This window comes from Manduca sexta, chromosome 10 (genome assembly GCF_014839805.1).
Source record: "Manduca sexta isolate Smith_Timp_Sample1 chromosome 10, JHU_Msex_v1.0, whole genome shotgun sequence".
Taxonomy (NCBI): Eukaryota; Metazoa; Arthropoda; class Insecta; order Lepidoptera; family Sphingidae; genus Manduca; species Manduca sexta.
In genome coordinates this window covers 6,410,126-6,433,673 of record NC_051124.1, presented here as the reverse complement: position 1 = coordinate 6,433,673, position 23,548 = coordinate 6,410,126, and the positions used below count along the sequence as shown (strand labels likewise).

Here is a 23,548-nt window from a genome sequence, read left to right as displayed (position 1 = left end):
TAAAACATTTATATTGTATTTGTTCCAATGTAATTCAAAATATAAAAATTACAGAATTTTATAATAAAACTATTTAAAACGAAGTTAGACTTTGAGCTAGTCCTAGTGGCATCCAACTCGGAAGTAGACCTCTTTGAGAGAGCAGAAAGTGTCGCGTCAGGCATTTTTCATATTTAAACTTTTATTAAATAAGTGAAGTTCGTACCGTTCTTTCCTCACTTTCTAGGTTTTTTTCATTTTTACGCCACCTTGGCATTCCCAAGACTCGAGAAAAAATAATCAAATTCCCGGCCATTCACGAGTCCGCGAAACTATTTTCTAGAATGTCTCAGATTGCGTTAGTTTTATATATCAAAGAGTGTAGCATGTCAGAATCTCTAGTTGGCGTAGCTTAAAGAATCTCAGACAAACTAACATAAACAAACGGAAAGAATGAAACATACTTACAAATATCTTTCTGTGAGAGCGCATCAAAAAGCAACGTCTTTATAACATTTTTCAAACACCCGTTGCAGATGCAGCTAAGACAAAATAAATAGAACAACAATGTCTTGAAACCTACTATCAAAATTTATATACTAACTGTTATTAATACACAACATCGCCTATCACATCATGGGACGAAATACGCACAGCGAAAAGTGGATGTACCAGTTATGCCTCTGAACATCGATTCGGGGATAAAAGACGCGTGTGTGTGTGTTTTATTAACACAATTATTTCATAACAAAGCAATGAATCGACAAGATTTTGAAACTACAAATTTCACTTAGTTATCAGTTTTCTTTCATAACACAGAAGATAGGTTTCCTTCGAAACATGGCTGTACCCACAAATAAATTTAATCGATAGTCTCTTAGATAATTCAGATATCTCACGACTCATGGAGTATCTGTTAGGACAAGTAATTTAGGCACAAACACCAATATTCCATTACTCATAATCAAAAACGTTGCCCATAAATCAAATCAAGCTCATCATAGCATCCATTCGTGCCGATCGTGTTCCAATCAGGCACCGCGTGTTTGTATAACGACAGCGATCTGCACGCTGCATAAACAGTAAACACATCTACCTAATTACAACCCGCCGTCAGAAATACAATAACAAATATAACCAACGAGCGATTATTTTGCAACATTATGGGCTTGCTCCCTCTCCAAAACCGCCACACCGAATACGATAGTTCGTGAGTCAGCTTATTTTATTAAATTATATCGTACCTACTCGTATTTCAGTGAACTTTAGAAATACGATGTTATAGTTGGTTTCTGTGAGATTTAGGGCTGCAAATAAAGGATTTATTTAGATCGAGACGTTTTTTAAAAAAAGAATTAACTTCTTAAGGCAGTCGCCCATGGCAAATTTTCGCACCGTTTGGTAGACTCGCTTCTGTGTCGCTACTATCGCGCGCAGTCGCGTTTGCAACACGCGTTAAAAGCGATACAAATACGTGATATCATCGCTACTGTATCAATATAAACGCGCAAAAGCTATCCGTAAAAGCAGCAACAAAAAGTATATGATCAATGTTGTCTCGATGAAGTCCATCATGTAACTGTAGCGTTTACGTTGATTCCTGTATCGAGATTGCGTCGGTACTGCTGCGCATTTATATCGCATCTATATTGCTAATGAAGCACGACAGCATTGCGATTGTAGCATACGGAAAGTCATGAGCATAAGCTGATCGCTCACGATAGCAACGCGACTGTATCGCAGTCGTTTTGCGATTGCATCGCTGAGAAAATTCGTCATAGGTGAACTCTAGGACTGTCTATTAAACTCTTAATATAGGATTTAGGTATCTATTCAAAAAGTCTCCGAATGAACATGGGAGTCATAATATATTTTATGATCCATTTAATAATTGTAAAAGGTATATCTGCGAAGTTGTTAATAAGGAACGCTATTGTGAAATTAAAAAAATAATCAGTTTGTGCATTCGCTTACAGTCTTCTGTACTTCCTATTAGAGGAAAATGCAATTTCGTCTAAACATCTGGGAATTTAAAAGTCTTTGTCCAGTGGGAAGTGGCAACCCTAAGCCTTTATAATCCAGTTACTCCTTGAGCAAACGTGCAAACACTAAAGCAGTCTATTCTACTGGCATGTCGTGAAATTTGACATTTCTTGCTAGCGTCGAATTTAAAAATAGGTCTTAAGTCCTTTGTACACTTCATTTTAGTATTTTTTTTTAAATGCATAACTATACACAAAAACAAGCCCTCACATTTTTGTCTAAGTCTTGGACTAAAAGGTAACGACACGTTAAAATATTACTTATAAAGGCCGACATCATTTTTATTTATTGAGAAATGTTTAATAAAAATTGTTGAAATTCACAAATTTAAAGAAGCTGATAGAGTTACCTACTTTCATATTATAGAATTGAATTATTTTAATACTTAAATTTTTACTTACCTGTTTCCCACATGTGCGTTAAAAAAGTAATTAGTACCAAAAACAATTTGTGTTAATTAACTTAGTCTCATAACTCATGCATGTGACAGTTGTGGTTAGTTTTATTGCCAACTGAACAGAAATATTGCAATTCATATAAACAGTAAATCACTATGTAGTGCAAGTAGAAACCTGCGTGGACTGTGCACTGTGAGGTTCTTCGTTCGATACCCAAGTGAACCGATTAAATTGTCTAAGTTTTTGGATACGATAAAACAATCTTTCCTTATTTATAAAGTTACTCTACATAATAATGTCGTACATTTAAAGCGAGTTAATTACCCAACGCGACTTTAAGTGTCTAATCCCACATTTTATTAGCTTACAATGTAAATAGTATTTTGATATTATCCCAACTGAGAACATAAAATAAACATACACGAATACCTATTCTTCCCGTTCATACACATAATATCCTTTGTAAGCCTCATGATACACCTCCGCTTATAAATATCCACAAGCTATCTCCAGCGAACTATTGTTATTAATCCCCTGATATTTCAGACGCTCACATGATTACATGCCGACTTCGCGAATAAATATTATTACTCATATTTGCTTATCTTCAATGACAAATGCGTAAACATGACACAAATATGATCTATTTGCAATATCCAAATCTATACATATTATAAAACAAAGTTCCTAAAAGCTGTCTGTCTGTATGGGATCGAGTTTCTTAAAATCTACTGAATGAATTTTGGTACGGTTTTTATTAAAGGATAGTGCAAATCTTAAGGAAGGTTTAGGTTTTATGTACATTAACTAAAATATAACGATTAATATTGTTCTCCTTCCGCATCTGTCTACCTGTCTCAATAATATAAACTTAAAATCTACTCAACGTATTTCTATGAAATTTGGTATGGAGATTGACACGCTGGTAAGAATATAGCATTCTTATCCCTGGACAATATATGAAAAAAACTGTTGCATGTGAGCGAATGCGCGTGTATAAGCTAGTAATATTATAATAAGACTTTGGAGCCTCTACAGATGGCATATTTTATATGCACCAACGACACGCGTTCTCTGCGCGTTGCCAGCGCGCATATTTGTACACAATTTACTACGTATTTCAATTGTTAAGGATTATGCCCTGATGTACTTACAGATTAAAAAATAAAAAGAGTTTTATCTAAGACATATCTCAAATGATTAGGAGCGATCGCGTAAGTCCATTTCTATTCGTATTATAATAAAACCATTATACGCAAGTTATGATTACGTAATGAAGCTTTGCTTATATTTCTTGCCAAAATCTGATTTATCCGAGCCATTTAGCCGTCATTGTTGTTCAGTGACAAATATATTTCGCATTAATAATATTCTGAATTATGTTTAGTGATACCTTAAAGTATACGCAAAGTGATATTGGGATTTTGCTATTCAATATAAGCCCGGAGTCTGGAATTTGTGCTCGATATGACGATAGCCTAGTTAATTGTGGAACGGACTGCCAAAACGAAGGTCCGCAGGTTCAAATCCCAAAAGGCACACACCTCTGATGTTTCTTAAAAAATATGTGTGTATTCTTTGTGAATTATCGCTTGCTTTAACAGTAAAAGAAAACATCGTGAAGAAACCTGCATACCTGAGAAGTTCTCTATAGGAATTTCGAGGGTGTGTGAAGTCTACCAATCCGCACTCGGCTAGTGTGATGGACGAAGGCCTAATCCCTCTCAGTAGTAGAGGAGGCCTGTGGCCAACAATGGGACAGTATATAATACAGAGCTGATATGTATGACTATAGGCTCGCCCCCCTAACACATTATGCGACGGAATACACATAGTGTAAAGTCAATGGATCAGCTGCGCTTTTTCCTATCCCTTCAGGGATATAAGGCGTGAGTGTGAGAATGTATGTTTAATGGTACATAATATCAACTGCCATAGGACTTTTTTCTAATCCTACTAATATAACCTACGTAGTAGATTTAGCTTGCGGCGACATTTTATGGAGAAAATGGGCTCAGTGGAAGGTTAATTCTAAGAAATGGCTTTTATGTGAAAAAGTCGCGAACAGTTAATACATTGTTTTATATATATTATAATTTAATAATTGTTGTCTTCAATTTATATGGTATTTTTTAAAACCGTATCGTCATAGCTCTGTTTGCTTTGGTTATATACATATCAATTCTGCACAAAGCAATGATTAATTCTTATAAATATATAGAATATGATAAGAGAAAGTTTAATAACTATCGAAACTTTGACTTTGAATCCTTTCTGTCATCAAACTGTTTAAGCATTGCGCAAAGATCTTGATCATGAAGACCGTGCCAATAATCTGTTAATGAAGTTTCACGGTGCATAAGCTTTCGAGTTTTAATCACTTCAGCTAGCGCAAACCACATTTATTGGATTTTGGATTATCTGTTTTAAAAAGTTTGGAATTCTATTAAAGAATCCACAGACAAGATAACCATAATGAAATGTCGAAATTCATCAACTTTTTGATGAGTAATGATTTTAAAAACAATTATTGTTCGGATCGCGGTCTCGTCGCGTCCTCTAACTTATAAATTATCTTTGAGACATTTACAAGCTCGTCAAAGGCAAAGTTCATAACTTTGAGTTATATGGCGTCTCACAAAACTTTGTTACAAACGGTTATAAAACACACCTCAGCGTATTTGTATTTTGAGAAATTTTATAATTAAGTATTTAAACTGAATTTAAATTTGCTTATGTTACTTTTGTTTAACGAAACAAACGATATAAAAAAAAAAACAACAAAAATTACGAGGGCAAAATGTCAAAGAACAATAATGTCTATAGCCATATGCGTAGGAGTCACCGAGGAACAATCACAAACTGACTTGGGGGCGGGACCAGTCACACCCGCCATGCAAGTGGCCAACTATTGTGATCGTCATTAGAGCAATCTTAGCGTTTTAATTATACCGTGCTGCCTACATATGACCGTGAGTCAAGAAACCGGTGCAGTAAGTAGGCGTGCGCGCCTAAGTGCTAATTAAATCTCTATAGTCTGGGCTGTTATAAATACTAGGTATCAGACTAATTTTGTACTTTCGACATAATATTTTCTATAAAAAAAAACGTGAAAACATCATTCGTACTTTACAAAATAACTAATATTGATAAATCATAAAAAGGTGCGATGTTTTGTAATTAACGATAAAACCAGGGAAAAAATTGTGAATGTATAAATTATTTATTATTAAACGTGAACATAATATTAAAGTAATGCAGCAAAGCAGAGAATATTAGTACCTACATAGTAAATATTAAATGGAGGAAATGTTCATTTGCAGCATTTTAAAAAATCTCTATTGAATCTATTGAATGTGCGTCAAACTATATGGAAATTGAGTAGGTAAATAAACTGTTAGAATTACTATTAAATAACCCATTGTTGGGCAAACACCCCATCTGATAAGTCCCATCATACAGAAAGTTTGGAATGTAATTCAAGTAATAAATTACAATAAAAGTTTCAAATCCTTAAAGGTATAATTTAAAATTCCCAGTATAATAAAGTCGTCAACGGGATTTGCAAACAAATGAAACAAACCATCAGAGTCCATGCCAGAAATCGATGTGCGCACTGAATAGAAAATGTACACACATTACTCCCGTCAATATCCGTTGATAAGAATTTATTGACGTCCACGCCAAATCCTAATAAAATTATATACTGCTAAACGTGGGGCATATTAAGAATAACGGTGTGTTACCTCTCTTAGTTTTTCTACAAAAATGTGTCTAAATGGACTTGACTCTAATGGATATCATAAGTTTTATTCGTGTTATTTTTATATACAATCGTTTTGTAATTCGTTAAATAAGTTTTATTACAGAACATCATTTAAAGCTTTTCATAACTGATTGACATAAATAAAAGGAGTAAATTTATTTCAAAGATTTGAGGTAATAGAACCATGGACGGTCTACTTGATTTTAAATTCTTTATAAAATTGTTTCAAAAACAAATGTAAATAAAATCTTTATCCTTAATAACACCATATTACTACATATTATATTATTGAATGACACAAAAATAGAATAATACAAACATCGTCGTATTTTATTTTTTGCATTACAACATAAAAAACATAAAGAAAGAACTGAAAACATGGATGGCGGTCCATGTTAGTAACCGGGATATTTTCGGTCACACTATCTTACTATTTTCTGCTCGCGGCTCTGCTTTCCTATATGAAAATAACATGTGTGGATTTTTCTAGGGCAAAAGTAACGTAGGTATATATAATATTCATCCAAGACTGTCACTCTGTATGAGAAACTTTATCCAAATCCATTCAGTTTACGCGTTTACTACTAACAAACATACAAATATCATGACTTGCCGTTTATAATATTAATAGGATTTTGTGTACTTGAAGCGTGTGAGTTATTAGAACATATAAATAAAATATCTAAAGCAGTTTATACCAATTTTAGCGAGCGAAAGCAATAAAAGTTACATGATACGGACTCTTGTTTCCGCGCGACACTTTATAGATGACCACTGAGAGCCACAACGAATGTTTCCTTTGTTGTGGTTCGTAATGTAGCCCACATAATGCTATAAACTCAACAGCTACAAATGCCATGACATATCTTAATGCAAATTTAAAACATTTCGTTTTAAATTATTTAATACTGTGCTGTCACATATTTTTTTTTAATATTAAGAGAAGGCGACTTATGTATAATATTACTAAAAATATCATTAAACAGACGTAATTCTTATATAAAGCTTTATAAAAACTAATATAAATTTGGAAAGTCTTATCTTAAAGTTTATGGATAATTTACCTGGCATATTTAACAGGAATAAAAATGGCGAACTATTAATAATTCCGTATTACATGGACCATAATTACTCATAAATCCGGTTTACAACATCCCATATAAGTGTACATATTTTCATTATCTCCCACCGCAACGAGATAAAGATATTATCACAACATAAACTACAACTTTATGTCCCAGATTTCTTTAACGTTTATGATTTTGCGTACAATGTTTTTTTTAAGAAAAAATGTTTATTTATTACCTTTTAATACAATTTTTATACGTAAACTTCAGCATTCTCCACCAGTCTATCTTCATGATGCAGAGATTATTTTATCATTAAACATTTATTTTGTGTAACTTAATTACTCGCTTTTCATATTTCGTCTTTATTAACGAACTGTGAGCTGTTTATTGCACCAGACAGTTACAAAGCACCGTCTTATAAATTCATTAATAAGCATATTTTTCTTTTCAATTTTACGTAGCAGGTAATTTTTCGGGATTATAATGTAAAAAATGCGTAAGTCACACCTGAGGCTTTCTGTTTCCTTGAGAAGTATCGCTTAAAGGGAGCTATACACATATATGGAGGATTTTTATCAGCCAACGATGTATTAATGTGTTCTATTTTTATTCAGGACTTGACGAATGATATATCACTAACCAGAACTAACGCCTACACACTTGCAAAATTAAATATATTATGTACACATATAACATACTTGTATAACAATAATTCAAAGACATGTCATGTTTTTGCTAGTTAATTGTTATACACTAATAAATAGAAACTTTTCAAACCACACACCGGGGCATTGACAATGATATTAAAAGTCACGTCTCAAACACAATGGCGTCACTCAATACTTCAAACAATCATGAAAGTAAACGACCCGATTACCGTTCTGAGACAAATGCCCCGTCTCAATAAAAACTGACATAGATTTGTCGCCGTTTTGTAACTTTTATTTGTCACAAACAAAAGCTAGGAAGGCGGCAATACAGGCCAATTCTTCATCAAGACATTCGGCTTTGTTATGTTTTAGTCCAATCATGGTTAATCGATGTTTCTCATTTATAACGGACGGATCACTCGGCTAAATAGCTATCACTAATCATAGAGACTATTAAGGTTAACGAGGTAAACATTTGAGTCCCGGTAGCCAATCAGGTTGGGTAAAAAGCTTTGCGTACGTCGACTTGCGTGACGTCACTTTGCCGCCGACCCAGCTCTGAGTAATGGTTGCCATAAATTAGTCGCTGTCCAGATGGCTCAAAACGAAACCTTAAGGCGTTCCGGCAAAATTTATTGGGAGATTAAACTGTTGTATTAAAATTATGAACAACGAATATTAACCTGTATATTAAAATTCCGACAATATAGCATATTGAACAATTTTATCTATAGCAGTAAATATCAGAAAAAGAGCTTAATATATTATTCAAATGACTCAACAGATTCATAATACATAGCTAATCTTATTTAATATTTATTTGAATTAAGAGTTTGTTGTTAGTATACTTATATTTATAAAAAAGCTCGTCAAGTCGACATCGCCACTAATGCTGTCTTATTTACCGCGTAACAGGCAGCATTTATCATTCCTCTTATTATATGTTCTGCCAGGAGTACATTCTTTCCTTCAGACGCATACATTTATTACACACGGTGCGTTTTTGAATAATTCCAACAGACCTGCCTCCGCTACATATCTTATGGCTGGTCGTGAGGCATTCGTATAAAGCGTTAGGCACGGAATTGCTTTTACATCAACACTTCATCCAGCGGCGCCTGGTGCATATTTAATGTGCTTTTGAGCAGTACTCCACTTTCTGTCGGTTTTTTTTTTGCGAAATATATTGTGCTAATATGTTCGCTCTCCAAGAAAAAAATATGCAACTTATCATTCTAAGAGTTTATATTTCTAGAGACGCGATTTATAATTGCTGCTGAGATTTATTGCATTTAAGTCGACGGAAGTAAAGAACTATTCAATTGATTTTATATTTTTAAAAAAAATAGACATGGGTATGTAGAGATGTAGAATTATAAAAACTTGCTAGAATTGCGGGAACATATTTTATTTAGAAAACATGTTCTGGTTCAAATTATTATCTACTGGCATTTGCTCGTGACTGCTCTTGTGAATATTTCTTCCCTGAAGAAAAGTCTCACGGAGTATTTTTCAAGATAAAATGTGTCCTATACGTTACTTCAAGAAACTAGTGTATCTTTGTACTGAATTACATCCAAATCCATTCAGCAGTTTAAATAATCGTCAGCAGAAACTTTCACATTCATAATATTGCTTTTTTTTCGCAATTCGAACGTATAGTATAATCTGGTGTATTCTGTTTCAAAATACAATTTCGCTTTATATTTAATAGAGTGGATAATAGATAATTTAGTTGCTTAGTTTGCGTTTATAACATTATCATTTACTCATTATCGTAAATTCATTTGTAAGCGGTAGATTGTAGCCAGTTTTGTGTTCACTCCACAGCACGAATGCATAACAGTTTTATAAAACTGACATGATGTCATTTGTCAATGAGATCCTATAGACTCCATAATCCTCATGGCTGATTTTTTAAAATTTGCAAGCCGGTAGAACAACACCGATTTTATGTAGTGAATATTCACAGGTGGTAGTAATCAGTTAACATGTATTTGCTTGATTATTTATCCTCTGTATTATAATAAAAAAAATAACCATTATAAATGTGTAGTTCCATCATTAAAAAACATTTGATAAACTTTTTAGCATATCCCGGTTTACAAGTAAGTAGGTTACTTGGTTTTAGCAAGTGTTGTCCATTTTAAATTCTCACAATTCCGAAGGTACGATACTACCTACCTAATGGAAATATTGTTATTGGATAAGGAGAATTGGCCCTCCGAGATCTCACTTAGTTAACCAAATATAACAGCAAGGTGTTACGTTAATTTTCTGCAGGACGGTGGTAGGTACTACTCCTGATGCGCCGTCCGCGCCATCCGTCACTGCAGAATGTAAATGAAGGTGTCTCAGTGTGACTCTACCGCTTCAAAATATTTATAGCGATAATATATATTTTCTTTAACAGGTTTTGCTTTACGGTCTTTGAATTTCTGTAATAGGTTAATTAAACAACAAATGAAATAAATGTTTTTAGTACTTATCAATTCAAGTAAATAGCATTAATGTATCGTGCTAGTTATTTTAGATAGTATATTTTAAAGTAAATTTATACGCCATGAAGACGCGAACTAAATTAGGTTGCTCAGTATAAACTGTCAACAGTAAATCTATTTTTTATGAATGAGTTAAAAGCTCTATAAACGACTTCAAGCCGCAAATTCCAAGATGCTATATTTGGTATTGTCATAATAATTTGGGCCATCTTGTATTGCACTATAATGCACCAGCTCAATATATCATAATAAGAAATACGGGCGCTCAGCCAAAGCAGTAGAATTTTGTTAACATTATAGCCTACTTGGCATTCAATTTCATTCATTTGTTTTACTCTGCTGTAGTTCGGTTGCAGATAGTATAACAACACAACCAATTAAGTTAGTATTCTGAAATATTTCATTCACGTATTTTGAATTAAGATACAGTATTTGTACACAAAAAATGGTAATGCCTTAGTTGTATATAGAACAAACTGCAGAGACGAATGTCCGCAGATTCAAAATCCAAGAGCATAAGCCTCTAACTTTTATAAAGTTATGTAAGTATTCTTTGTTAATTATCGCTTGCTTTAATGGTGACGGAAAATACCATGAGATAACCTCCTTGGAAACCGGAGTTTGCTGTAATAAATACGAAGGTGTGTCTGCCAACTCGCTATATTCCAGCATGGTGGACTAAACCCTGTACCCAGTAGTTATAGAGGCACGTACCTAGTAGTAGGACAGTATATAACACAGGGCTGATACTATTTATTATTATTTTTACTTGCTCTTCCTCCACTGAATTCAACAAAAACCCATGTTATTTATTGCACGTAAATATACAAATGTATACAGGCAGACTTATTGCCATAGGCATTCTTTCCCAGTCTCGGAATCTTCCAGTTATCTAATATACCAATTACCATTTGCGGATCAACGCTTGGGCCTTGAGTGCGAAATGTATCAAACGCGGTTCACCCTGTCAAACTTGTTTTCCCCGAAGTTTATCGGTTCTTCGACAGATACACCAGCGAACTGCCAGAGCTCGCTAATCCATTACAGGCTTTGGTATATTGTGGTTTTAGGTCGGGTGCGATTCGCTCCTCCTGAAAATTGTGGGTAAATCACGCAATTTGTAAGCAACACCAGTTGCTACTCTGTAATTTATGGTGCTAACTCCATAAATAGAATTTAGATTTATCCAAAAAAAAACATGAGTTTCTACAGCGGCTTGTGTGGGTACGTTTTGCATTTTAATTCCCGTATTTGCAAATTATTAGGTAGTGTTTGCATTTCATAGTACTCACCTGTCATTGACAAACTCAGAATAAGCTTTTAAAACGTTACACTGAATGCAAATTATATAATTATCCAATTTCAATAGACTGTTATCTATCTTTCGCCGAAAAAACGTTGGCTGAATTCAAACAACTGTACCCATTAATTCTGTACTTACGTAGTCTGATCCCAAACATGAATAAGTAATAGAAATAAATTCCGCTATCATAATAATACTTGGTTTTTTGACTTATTGTGCTTCTGTATTGAAAATAAAAACACACAATGTTGTATTTGAATGGGGAAGCAAAGCCCTCTAGCGCATTTATTATTGCGCCTTGTAAGTTCACTGAAATTTTGCACAAAACCTTCCTTTTGGCAAAGGATAAAACGGGATATAACGAAATTCTGCTGCGATCAAAGATGCGAAAAGGCTCGCAACAACGGCCCTGTTTAAATTTTTACTATAAGTGTATCTCTGTACGGTCATAGAAAGATTACACACATAAAAGCGCACGTCGCATCTAAAGTAGATTAAAAGGCATTCGAATAAAAAATTCAAAGCTATTTCTCTTTTTACAGGTACATGTCAGTGAACAATAAGTAAAAAAGTATTGGAAAATGTCAATGTGGAATCGGACTCGCAGGGAGAGCTAATACGACAGGCTGCGTGTATTGGAGAATGTAAGGCGGATGCGGCAGGATGCGTGAGCGGGGCGTGTGAGGGCGCGAGTGAGGTCGCGTGTGAGGCGCGCGACATCAAGCGGCGGATGCGGCGAGGGAGCGTCTACAGCGTGAGCGAAGGTGTGGAGCGGTGCGCCTGCACTAGGTACATGTTTGCATTATAAATAACTTTCATCTAACATTAAATCGCCTGGGATTACTATTTTAAGTTTCAATTAAATAGAATGATTGCAAATGAAACTCATACCATTAAAACATGAAATATTTTTCATTTCTTTTTGATTAAAAACATCATGTTAATACAGCAATCAAAAGCGTGCATTAATTTTGTGTTCACTTTATCTCAATTTATTCAAAGGTGACGGGTCCATTGCTCTATATACAAACAAATGTATTCACTTTTACGTAGTTGTAGAAATCTAAACTATTTTAATGGCTTTGCGCTTGATTTAATTTGAGCAATTTACATAATTACTGAAAACAAACTTTTATCTCCACATAAAAACAAATGCTTGCTCATACTAATTAACATAAATCGTACATTAACAATAATCAGAACATCCATTATTGGACTAAATTATAATTAAGACATTAAGCAAATGTTTCTGATAGCGTTTTATATTCAGCGAGCTTGGATAACACGTTCGAGGTTTTATCTTAACTTTTTAATTCAGATAATGCCAGCAGTTCATTTTTATCCGTATCTTAATTATCGGTAAGTCGGGACCGAACGCTCTAATTATCCGGTCTGAACATTCAACGTGTTGTTTAATTACTAACCGTTTGCCGTCACTCTACACTCTACAGGGATTAAGCATTCACTGAACTCTGACTTTTATGAATAGAGCCTGACGCCAAAGGAAATGCATTGAAAGTAAAAGTAATAATGTGCCTTAGACGCCTTTAGTAATGCCTCGCCTAACTGTATATAAACACATGTCTTTAATAAAATAAGATAAAACTTTCTACTATGTACGTATTTTAATTGAGTTTACCTTATTTGTGGCGCTTTATAAGGAAAGTTATAATTTTATTTCATTATTTATTTAAAGAGTTAATTATTTTTTATTCCGAGATATCGTTAATTACGGCACAGGAAACATAGTTTTGTACATGCATTTTTTACAATACCAGAGTTAATAAAAGACGCTACTCTTACAATTTGAAACGTTTAGAAGTGTTTTGTCTGTGCGATAAAACTGTATTGACATCGTTTATCCAAAATTATTAGGTAGCTGTGTCATTGCATGTCTACCGGCTGACCCGAATCGATGCAATGAGCTATTATGGCGGATTTTCCACTATGTGTACGATGGTCGCTATCCAGGTTCGTTACCACCAATCCCTAGCTTCGGCTTGTTAAATTACTGATTAAGGCCGTGGTCGCTTTTCGTGGTGGATTCTTATTAACATCGGACGTTTATAGCATCTCAGGTAAACTTAAAACCTAATATGGCATTCTCATCGGCATCCGATTTTATTTGATCACGTTACCTTTTATTTGTTCTAGTGCTTATCCATCTATATGACACATCTGCACGTAAACGGGTAATTATTACGTAATACAGTTTTTTGATTCGTTATTATTAACAGTTATCTTAATTGGTATTAGATTATTTATTTTAAACATACACTGGCCTTTAATACTTCTATTAAAAAGAAAGGTCATCTAACGCTGATGACAAAATAACTTCGCTCTTTAAATATCATAGAATATAATAATACCAGTCCTGTATAATTATATTGTACCACTACTGAACTCGACCCTTTTCTACTACTGAGAGGGTTTTGATCTGATTCATTATATTTATAACAACACTCATTTGATCGATTTGTAACATAACATACTGCTTACTAGATAGTAAGCAGTATGTCACAGTCAGAATCCGAATGTGATTCATTTGCCAATTCCTCTTAGATAAAATAAATTGGAAAAAGTTTATGTTTAATTTTAAGTTTTCACTTACCATTAGGCGAGCAGCCAACTTGTCCCATCAACCATATGTTTAAAAGAGTTTCATATCTATTTAATATGATATGTAAATAGGTGTAGGTATCTCTAATATATAAAAAAATAAAGTTTCATTATAAACATAGATGATGTAGAACAAATCGTTAAAATTATGTGTAGGAACTGGAGTTATATATTAGCGTACTCGATGATTGAAGTATAATAAAAATATATTACGCGAGATGAAATGTCATTACAGAACTTTTACAATAATTAGAATAATTGTGAGTGTCTTTAAAGGTTTATATGTGTATAGTTACTACTTTAAAATTAAATATGTAATTCACATAAATATGTAGCCTCTTTTTAACAGTTATTATTTAGCTTGTGAGAATATAAATTTTTAAAGTGGTAATACATTTTTGTACGGATTCGATGAAACGACGCGACCCTGGATCGTAGTCAAGCCGAGATTACTAAAACCCAAAACATCTTCATACTTCTTCTTTCCTGAAGACCGACAGCGTATACCTGATTCAGTTGGAATTGAAACCGTTGTTTGATGGTGGAAATAATCTAAAATCTTGTGAATCATTTGTATGTTTGTCGGTCTGTGGTGCAAGAATAAACAAAAATATACACAATAATAATGAAATATCCAAAGCAGAACGGCAATCGCTCTAGACTAGTTTGATTTTTGCTACAATATCTGTCGATAACGTAGTTTTACTGTTTGAAGTGCAAAAGTAGAAATTACAAACTGACGTGGAAAACTGCCTTAAGTCTGAACGGCTAGCAGAAGTTTTGAACTTGTGGCACGAGTAAACACAAAAAGCGACAACGACCAATCAATGCGTAATTTTCACATAATTACTTTGTAATTGACAATTACTTCAATTAATTGCGAAGTCAATCAACAATTGATTAGCTGCTATTCGCGTTTACAGCGTCTGCGCGTAGCCTTAATTAGGTTAACAGTTGGCACGCATAACCTTAAAACGAATAAGAAATTAAAAGTATAAACTCATCGATATAATATGTACTATGTTGTAGAACCTCTTGTTCGAATATAATTTAAAAATTAAAAACATAAATGTCTTATGTCAACTCGTGTAAAACAAGTGCTCAATGATAAAAAACATTCTCTGAATTTATCCGTATTTTTCATTTCACGTATAGTATTTCATTATTTTTACTACAAATCGTTATCAGCACGAAGTTATCTTATTTAGAAGAAGATAATAATGGCAGGACCTGTAGGAATATTGAATGGAATTACTATGTTAAAAAATCGTGAAGGATATGCAATATGGAAATTTAAAATGAGAATGTTGTTGATGCATGAAGAGTTGTGGAGTACTGTAAGTGGCTATGCTGACGATGACAAAACGCCTCCTGAGGTACGTTTCCGTAATGACCAAAAGGCTCTTTCAAAAATATGCCTAACGGTTGACGGTGGTGCTATCACGCATGTCAGAACAGCTACAACGGCAAAAATGGCGTGGGATGCTTTGCAAACAGCGTTTGAAGATAAAAGCTTAGGCTGAAAGTTAGCACTAGAGCGGAAGTTATATAGGTATACTTTATCAGATTTTACAGATTTAGAATCCTATATAATAGCTATAACAACGACCGCGCAGGATCTAGCTGATATCGGTAAGAAAATTGAAGATAGTTCGCTTGCTGCAATCATTCTAGGTGGTCTTACATCACGATATGAGCCACTGATATGGCTCTAGAGCATAGTAATATAGAAGTCACTAGCGAAATGGTGAAAACTAAACTATTGAGCGAAATGAGTAGAGAAACTGAACGTGATGTACCAGCACTGCGCTCATTACATAAGAAGGGTATAATATGCTATAAATGCAGAAAACCAGGGCATAAGTCTCCCAACTGTCCTCTTAAAAACCCCGTGCAGATTGGTTTATCAACTATCGTCCTATAGATGGAGGTACAATTACTGTGGCAAATGGAGAGAAGTTGGCAGCTATAGGCGTTGGTGATGTATCTATTGATACGAATAATGGAGTCTGCAGAATAGCTGACGTCGTACATGTTCCACGCCTAAACTGCAATTTGCTATCAGTAAAGCAGGTTGTTGAAAAAGGTTTTTAGTAATTTTTGATAAAAATGGTTGTAATTTTTATAAAACTGATGATGTATCTTATTTAAATAATGCTGCTTTTCATGGTTCTTATAGTGGTGGACTGGTTCATTTAGATTGTTCTGTTCGTTTACCACAAAATATAGCGTACATTGTTAATTCAGAGTTTTCAAAGTTTCAGCTTTGGCATAAGCGTCTTGGACATCTCTGCCGTATTGGTATGGACCTACTCAGAAAGGGTCTTGCTGTCGGTGTGAAGTACGTAGAAGTTGACAAAGAATCATGTATACCTTGTATTGAAGGTAAGCAAGCTAGGAAGCCCTTCAAGAGGCTGAAGTATAAGAGAGCTACATCAGCACTGGAATTAGTTCACACAGATGTTTGTGGACCGATGTCAACTACTTCATTCAAAGGCAATAAATATTTTATTATTTTTGTAGACGATTATACGCGTTTTATATTTGTTTATTGTATGAATTCTAAGACAGAAGTCATGTCATAGTTTCTTACATTTCAATCACTTGTTGAGAGACAGACTGGTGCGAAAATTAAAATACTGAGATCGGATAATGGTACTGAGTATGTCAATAAAGAGATGGCGGCCTACTTAGATTCTCAAGGAATCCAACACCAAACAACGGTTCCATATAGCCCTCAACAAAATGGTGTTAGTGAACGTTGTAATCGCAGTATTATAGAAAAGGTTCGCGCTTTGCTGTCACATGGTTCGCTTTCTAAGGCATATTGGCAGGATGCAGTAGAAACTAGTGTTTATTTAAAAAACCGGTCTCCTCATCGCGCAATTGAGAGGTAAAAACACCATTCGAAATGTGGTATGGGAGCAAACCTGACCTGTCTCATTTAAAGGTTTTTGGATGTAGATATTTAGTTCATGTACCGTCATGTCATAGAACTAAGTTAGACATGAAAGCAACGGAACACATCTTTGTTGGATATTCAGATGATCCAAGAAGTTATTATTTCCGTAACGTGGAAACGCTACGAAGCTTAATTAAGTCAAGGGATGTTACATTTTTCGAAAATAATTTTACAGGACTGTAAGAGATGCCTGAAAATAATTTAAACCTTAGTTTTAATCCCAATGTTATTAATTTGTTATCGCAGATTTCATCATCTGATGCAAATCCATCTTTGTTGCCGGAAGAGCAAAATGACTTTGTGGATGCTGTTGATGATATTGATGACAACTCAGGTGATTTAGATCATTCATCTTCATTGCCATCAAGTGGTACTAATGATGAACCTTATGGTGGGTCTGAGTCAAGATATCCTCAACGAGAACGTAAGCCTCCAGATTATTTTTCATATAGTGCTCTTGTCGATGATATTCTGAATGATGATCCAAAAAACGTTTCATGATGCAATATCTAGAGATGACAAAGATAATTGGATCTCTTCAATGAAGGAAGAATATAATTCCTTATTAAAAAAGGAAACTTGGATTTTGGTAAATAAACCAAGTCATAAATCCTGCATTCCATGTAAATGGGTTTATAAGCTAAAACGAGATGCTGATGGTAACGTAGTGAAGTACAAGGCTAGATTAGTTGCCAAGGGATTCACACAAATAGAAGGTGTAGATTACCATGAAACCTTTTCACCGGTTATACGCAACTCATCACTGCGAACCCTACTAGCTTTAGCAGTGCAGGAAGGGTACAAAGTTCGGCATATGGATGTCGACACAGCTTTCTTAAATGGTGACTTAGGAGAGGAAGTATATATGACACAACCTGAAGGTTTTGTTCGTAGAGGTGATGAGAATAAAGTCTGTTTATTAAAAAATCTTTGTATGGTCTGAAACAGGCACCAAGAGCCTGGAATACAAAGTTAAAACAAACTTTGTTGGCTATTGGATTTATTCAAACTCCTTCTGAACCTTGTGTTTTTACCAAAAAGATTTCGAATAAAAACTGTTTAATACTGGCAGTTTATGTAGATGACATTGTTGTTATTTATAAAGACAATGTGACGTTTGAGAAGTTCAAATGTGATTTTGGAAAATATTTTACAACAAAAGATTTAGGTATAATTAATTTCTTTACGGGAATAAATATATGTTCGTAAGAAAATTCTATAAAAATATTTCAAAGAACATATATAGAAAAGTTGTTGAAGAAATATGATATGCAAGATTGCAAAGGTATTTCAACACCACTTGCATTAAAGAAATTAGAATCTGGTACAGGTGAGTCTAATGATTCATATCAAGCTCTAATTGGATCTCTCATGTTTTTGGCTGTTAACACGAGACCAGATATAGCTTATACAGTAAGTTATTTGAGCCAATTTAATACAAACAACGATCAGAGTCACTGGCGTGCTGCTAAGCGGTGTCTTCGCTATTTAAGTGCCACTAAAGATGTTGGTATAACTTATAAGAAAGTGGAAGATTTTAAACTACAAGCTTATGCAGATGCAGATTGGGCAAATTGTCCAGTTGATCGACGTTCATACACTGGATTTTATTTTGAGTTCGCATGTGGTCCAATATCTTGGGAATCACGGAAGCAGCCTACGATTGCTTTATCTTCGGCAGAAGCCGAATACATGGCTTTAAGTTCAGCCACTAAAGAAGCTTGTTTTATAAAACGTTTTGTCACTGAAGTAACTGGTAGATCACCAAATGTTGTTATTTTCTCTGATAGTCAAAGTGCGCAAAAACTTGCATTGAATCCAGTCCATCACAATAGGACTAAGCACATTGATGTAAAGTTTCATTTTGTTAGGGAAAAAGTTAATGACAAGGTTGTAGAATTAATGTATATGCCTACAGATGAGCTACCTGCAGATTTGCTGACAAAGCCATTGGATCCAATAAAGCATATCAAATGCATGAAAGGCATGGGTATGAGTTAATATATAGTTATATATTAGTTTTATAAGAAACTGTATTTTACTATGTTGTTATTTTATGTTTTTAATTTATTAAGGGAGGATATGTTGTAGATCCTCTTGTTCGAATATAATTTAAAAATTAAAAACATAAATGTCTTATGTCAACTCGTGTAAAACAAGTGCTCAATGATAAAAAAACATTCTCTGAATTTATCCGTATTTTTCATTTCACGTATAGTATTTCATTATTTTTACTACATACTACGTACTAGATTTAGCATTCCGAACATTCACTGTGTTCAACTGTTTTGAACTGATATCCATTTAAACTGACTTTAGTATGGACAATTTTTACAGCTTGTGGTTGTGTAAGCAGTGGCGCTCATAATATAAGAACTCGAGTCTAAGTGTAAACTTGGATTTGAATACAAAATATTAGTCAAATAAGTAAAATTATTTGTTGTTCAAGTGAATAAATCGGTTATCACTGTGAAGTTTTGGTTGCCATTTTAGTTCAGATTTTAAACAAATAGTTTTTATGGACGTTCATGTCTATAGAATGTACGTAAATGTATAAACAGTTTTTATAACTTTAGAAAAGCATTTCTCACCAGCTTGTGCTGAAACGTTTGCTCATGAAATACAGACTTGTATAAGTTATGCCGCACTAACTCTGTCCAATGTTATACGACAGTACGAAATCCATTCACATTCCCAACTCAATTTCTTTAAAATACCTGGTTCTTTAGAAAGGTATAAATGTTCCGACAACGTTGTTTTAAGACCAGAATAAGACGAATGCAATTGCAATTTCTTTTTACCTGAATAGACTTTTTCAATTACCTTTCAAAAATCGACATTTGTTTAAACTTTCCAACAAGTGCTTTAACACTCCGACTTCTTTGGAATTAAGCCAACTTAGCACCCAAGAACTATACAGTTCCTTTTCTATTTGCTTAATTAGAGACCTTAAGATGGAATCCAATTAAGTTCAAAAATTTTTTAACATAAGTATTCTAAAAGTGCATACCGGTTAAAGTAACAAAATCAAATATCATTTGGACAACAATGAATAACATAAACAAATTCATGTACCAGAAAATAAAACATTATTCACGTAGCTTAATTCACACGTAAGTATGTACATACTTACATATAAATTAAGCTACGTACACGATCTTCCATAAAACAAATTTTAATTAACCTTGTCGGTAGCAGCTATTATTCTTAGAGTAATTAGTGTAAATTTTTACCAAACTTATTCTACCTTTGACTACTAAATGTTGAATTATTCGAGACAGGTTTTCCGGACAAAGTTCCTTTTAGTCCGTCATTGGTCTAGCCACCTCAGCGTTGTGAACACAAAGTTTTCTACTCGAAGGCTATTTAAAATTTCTCCCATCTGCTGCAACATCTGCTTTGCTAACTTATGACATCAGGATTACAGCTCCTTTTTATATTAAAGGCAATATCAGAGTTTCACCGACAAAATACGAACCCCTATTAATTTTTATTCTGCCGAAACAACTTTGTGTACACGACCGTGATCCGTGTAGCTTTTGTCAGACATCGATAGTAATTTGATTTTATTGTCGCATCATGCACGGTAAACATTGTATTATTGGAAAAATAAATATTGTGGTCTTGATATAATTTTCATGCTTGAGTACGTTCCATTTTGTTTATCAATGGATTTTAATTAAATGAATTGACAGCAAATTTTAGTGAAAATTCTAGTAAGCGAAGAGTAACTATAAAAAATACAATGATATTTTAGACACGGTAAAACTATCTCTCCTAGTTTTTGACCACATTCTATTTATTGCTGAATTTATATTATGTATGTGGGCACCGATGTAGGTGTTAGGAGCAGCGGTTTCGTCGAAAATCAATCTCCGTGCGCAGACCTCTATTGAGCCGTCTACGTAAAGCCCCAGCGCAATAGTCGTGAAAAAAAAGTCCCCGCAACCGTACGTCAGCCGCGGTCGATACGTCCAGGGTAATCAAACTCAGACCAGAACGGCCCTTGTGATCAGACTCTAATTAAAACCTATAAAAAATATATACCGTAACGAAGATATTTTCTATAAGTTACACCATATTTAGGAGAAAAAGAAATAGAGAGATAAAGAATACGATTTACAAAACCACAAAGTTGTATAAATTAACTGGATTTTACTACGGTCTGAAAATTCGAGTTCGCTGCTAGAACCGTAAAAACCAATTCAATTCTGGATTCAAACCAAAACCACTCGTGATTTTGATCCTCACGATACGGGATTTCTAAAGTGCCATCGGAATATCCACTGACAAAAAATATTTTTTCCTCAGGAAAATTGCCGCGAAATGTACTGAACAACAACTTCCTTTATTAATTAATCAAACACTTTATGAAGTATAAATCTTAGAATATTATTCACTTTTGTTGCTCTTTAACATCATATCCATAAAGTTGGTCAAATTTTCCATCCATTGTAAGGTTACATAATATGAATATAAATTCGTATAATTATGTATTTTAATAAAGACAGCTGCGGCAAACATTATTTTAAGAAGTTACTGTCTACTCTAATACAGTTGACTGATATTGTTTGAAAATTAAATTCTCTAAGACCTCTCTCCGGAATATCCTAACTATATAACCAATATTATTACATCTGCTAGAATTTGTGGTAATTGTTTCTAATAAATCTAGTAGTTAACGTCTAATTTCTTTATTGATAGTGTCAGTCATGGTTGCTATTACTTTTGCAATTATGACAGTTTAGTTGTGGCAACTCCTATACCTTTTACTTTAACGATATTTGTGCTGTCGCAACCCTAATAGCTTTTGAATCGGCTGTTAGTTTCACTATTCGCGTAAAAACAAGCTGTATAAAAAAAGATATAACTAATAAAATTTACTGAAATACCAGCTATTATTTATACTAATTTTGAATTGTTTACCCATACGTTACGTCGCCCTCAGTTGGATTTTGTTGTTCCGATGTTTTCCGATGCGGCGGCTGTGGCTTACTCATTTGTTTTAACATTTTTACTCTAATCTAACCATCTAATTTACATTGGCTTATAACCTTGCCGAAGCCGTAAATTGTAGAATTCATTTATAATTGTAATAATGTTACACATTCTAAATAAAATCATTGATCCCCATTGACGTATGTTCTATAGACGCGAACGTCCATTGAGGTCCATATATACTATTTGTTCAAAATCTGAACTAAAATGGCAACCAAAACGTCACTGTTGTAACCTATTTATTCACTTGAACAACAAATAGTTTTACTTATTTGATTAATCATTTTTATTCAAATCCAGGTTTACACTTAGACTCGAGCCTTTATATCATGAGCACGTCTCCGTACACAACCACAAGCTGTCAATATTGACCATACTAAGTTCAATTTGAATGGATAGCAGTTAAATTCAGTTAAACACAGTGAATGTTCGAAATGCCAAATCTAATACGTAGTACATATATATGGATGTCGATCCCAATTTTTCTATGATTAATACAGATGAATATTTGCATCTAATGTTGGGGCAGAATACAATCTATACCTAGATGCTTTCAGGAACTAACATTTACTGTTTACTTGGCATAGTTATTGTTTCATGAGTATTATTTTATAGAAACAAAATCATACATTTTCGTCTGAATTCGTCCTAGATGTCTACAAAACAAAATTATAACCAATATCAGGACTTTCTGATACAAGAGCTTACAACTTGAGTTAGAAGACTTCTAAAATTAGACGTAGGTTAGATATCTGATATAAAAATGTTTTAAATAATATGTAATAATATTACGTACCTCAATATACTCTCCCTCTCTCCCCATCATATTCTATAAAAAAGAGATGAACAACGTAATCAAAATAACGCTTTTATTCCCATTTGCAGTGAGTTTTAACTAAGTTTAAATGTTTGACGCACTCTCTACGCGATAGTTACCTGGTAAATCGGCAAGTCAGTCACCATTTACATTACACAGTCAACCAAAATAATCGAATTGACTTCTGCATATCCGATAAAATCCGCTTTGTCTGACAAAGCATATAGTGGAAATCAAATTGAATTAATTTAATGCGCATTTTAGATAAAGTATTCAGATCTTAGCCCTTAAGCATGACGTTGATAATACATAATATGTAGAAATACACTTTCGAAGGTGCATTGCTAAAGGCTTTACAAACTATCACTGAAATATCAATGCAGGCCGTCCTTTACGTCACGCAACGATTGGTTAATTAGCGAGCATTCAAAAAGCCGCAGAG

The 23,548-nt window shown here is 33.9% G+C and overlaps 1 protein-coding gene across 1 annotated transcript in view; it reads left to right on the top strand.

The window, feature by feature from the left end:
• The window catches only part of LOC115455849 (monocarboxylate transporter 4), a 67,357-nt gene that overhangs the window by 30,341 nt on the left and 13,468 nt on the right, over window positions 1-23,548 (top strand). The window contains exon 2 of the mRNA XM_030184597.1: window positions 12,253-12,499. The gene's annotated coding sequence lies outside the window, so the exon portion shown is untranslated. The remainder of the gene's footprint in view (window positions 1-12,252; window positions 12,500-23,548) is intronic.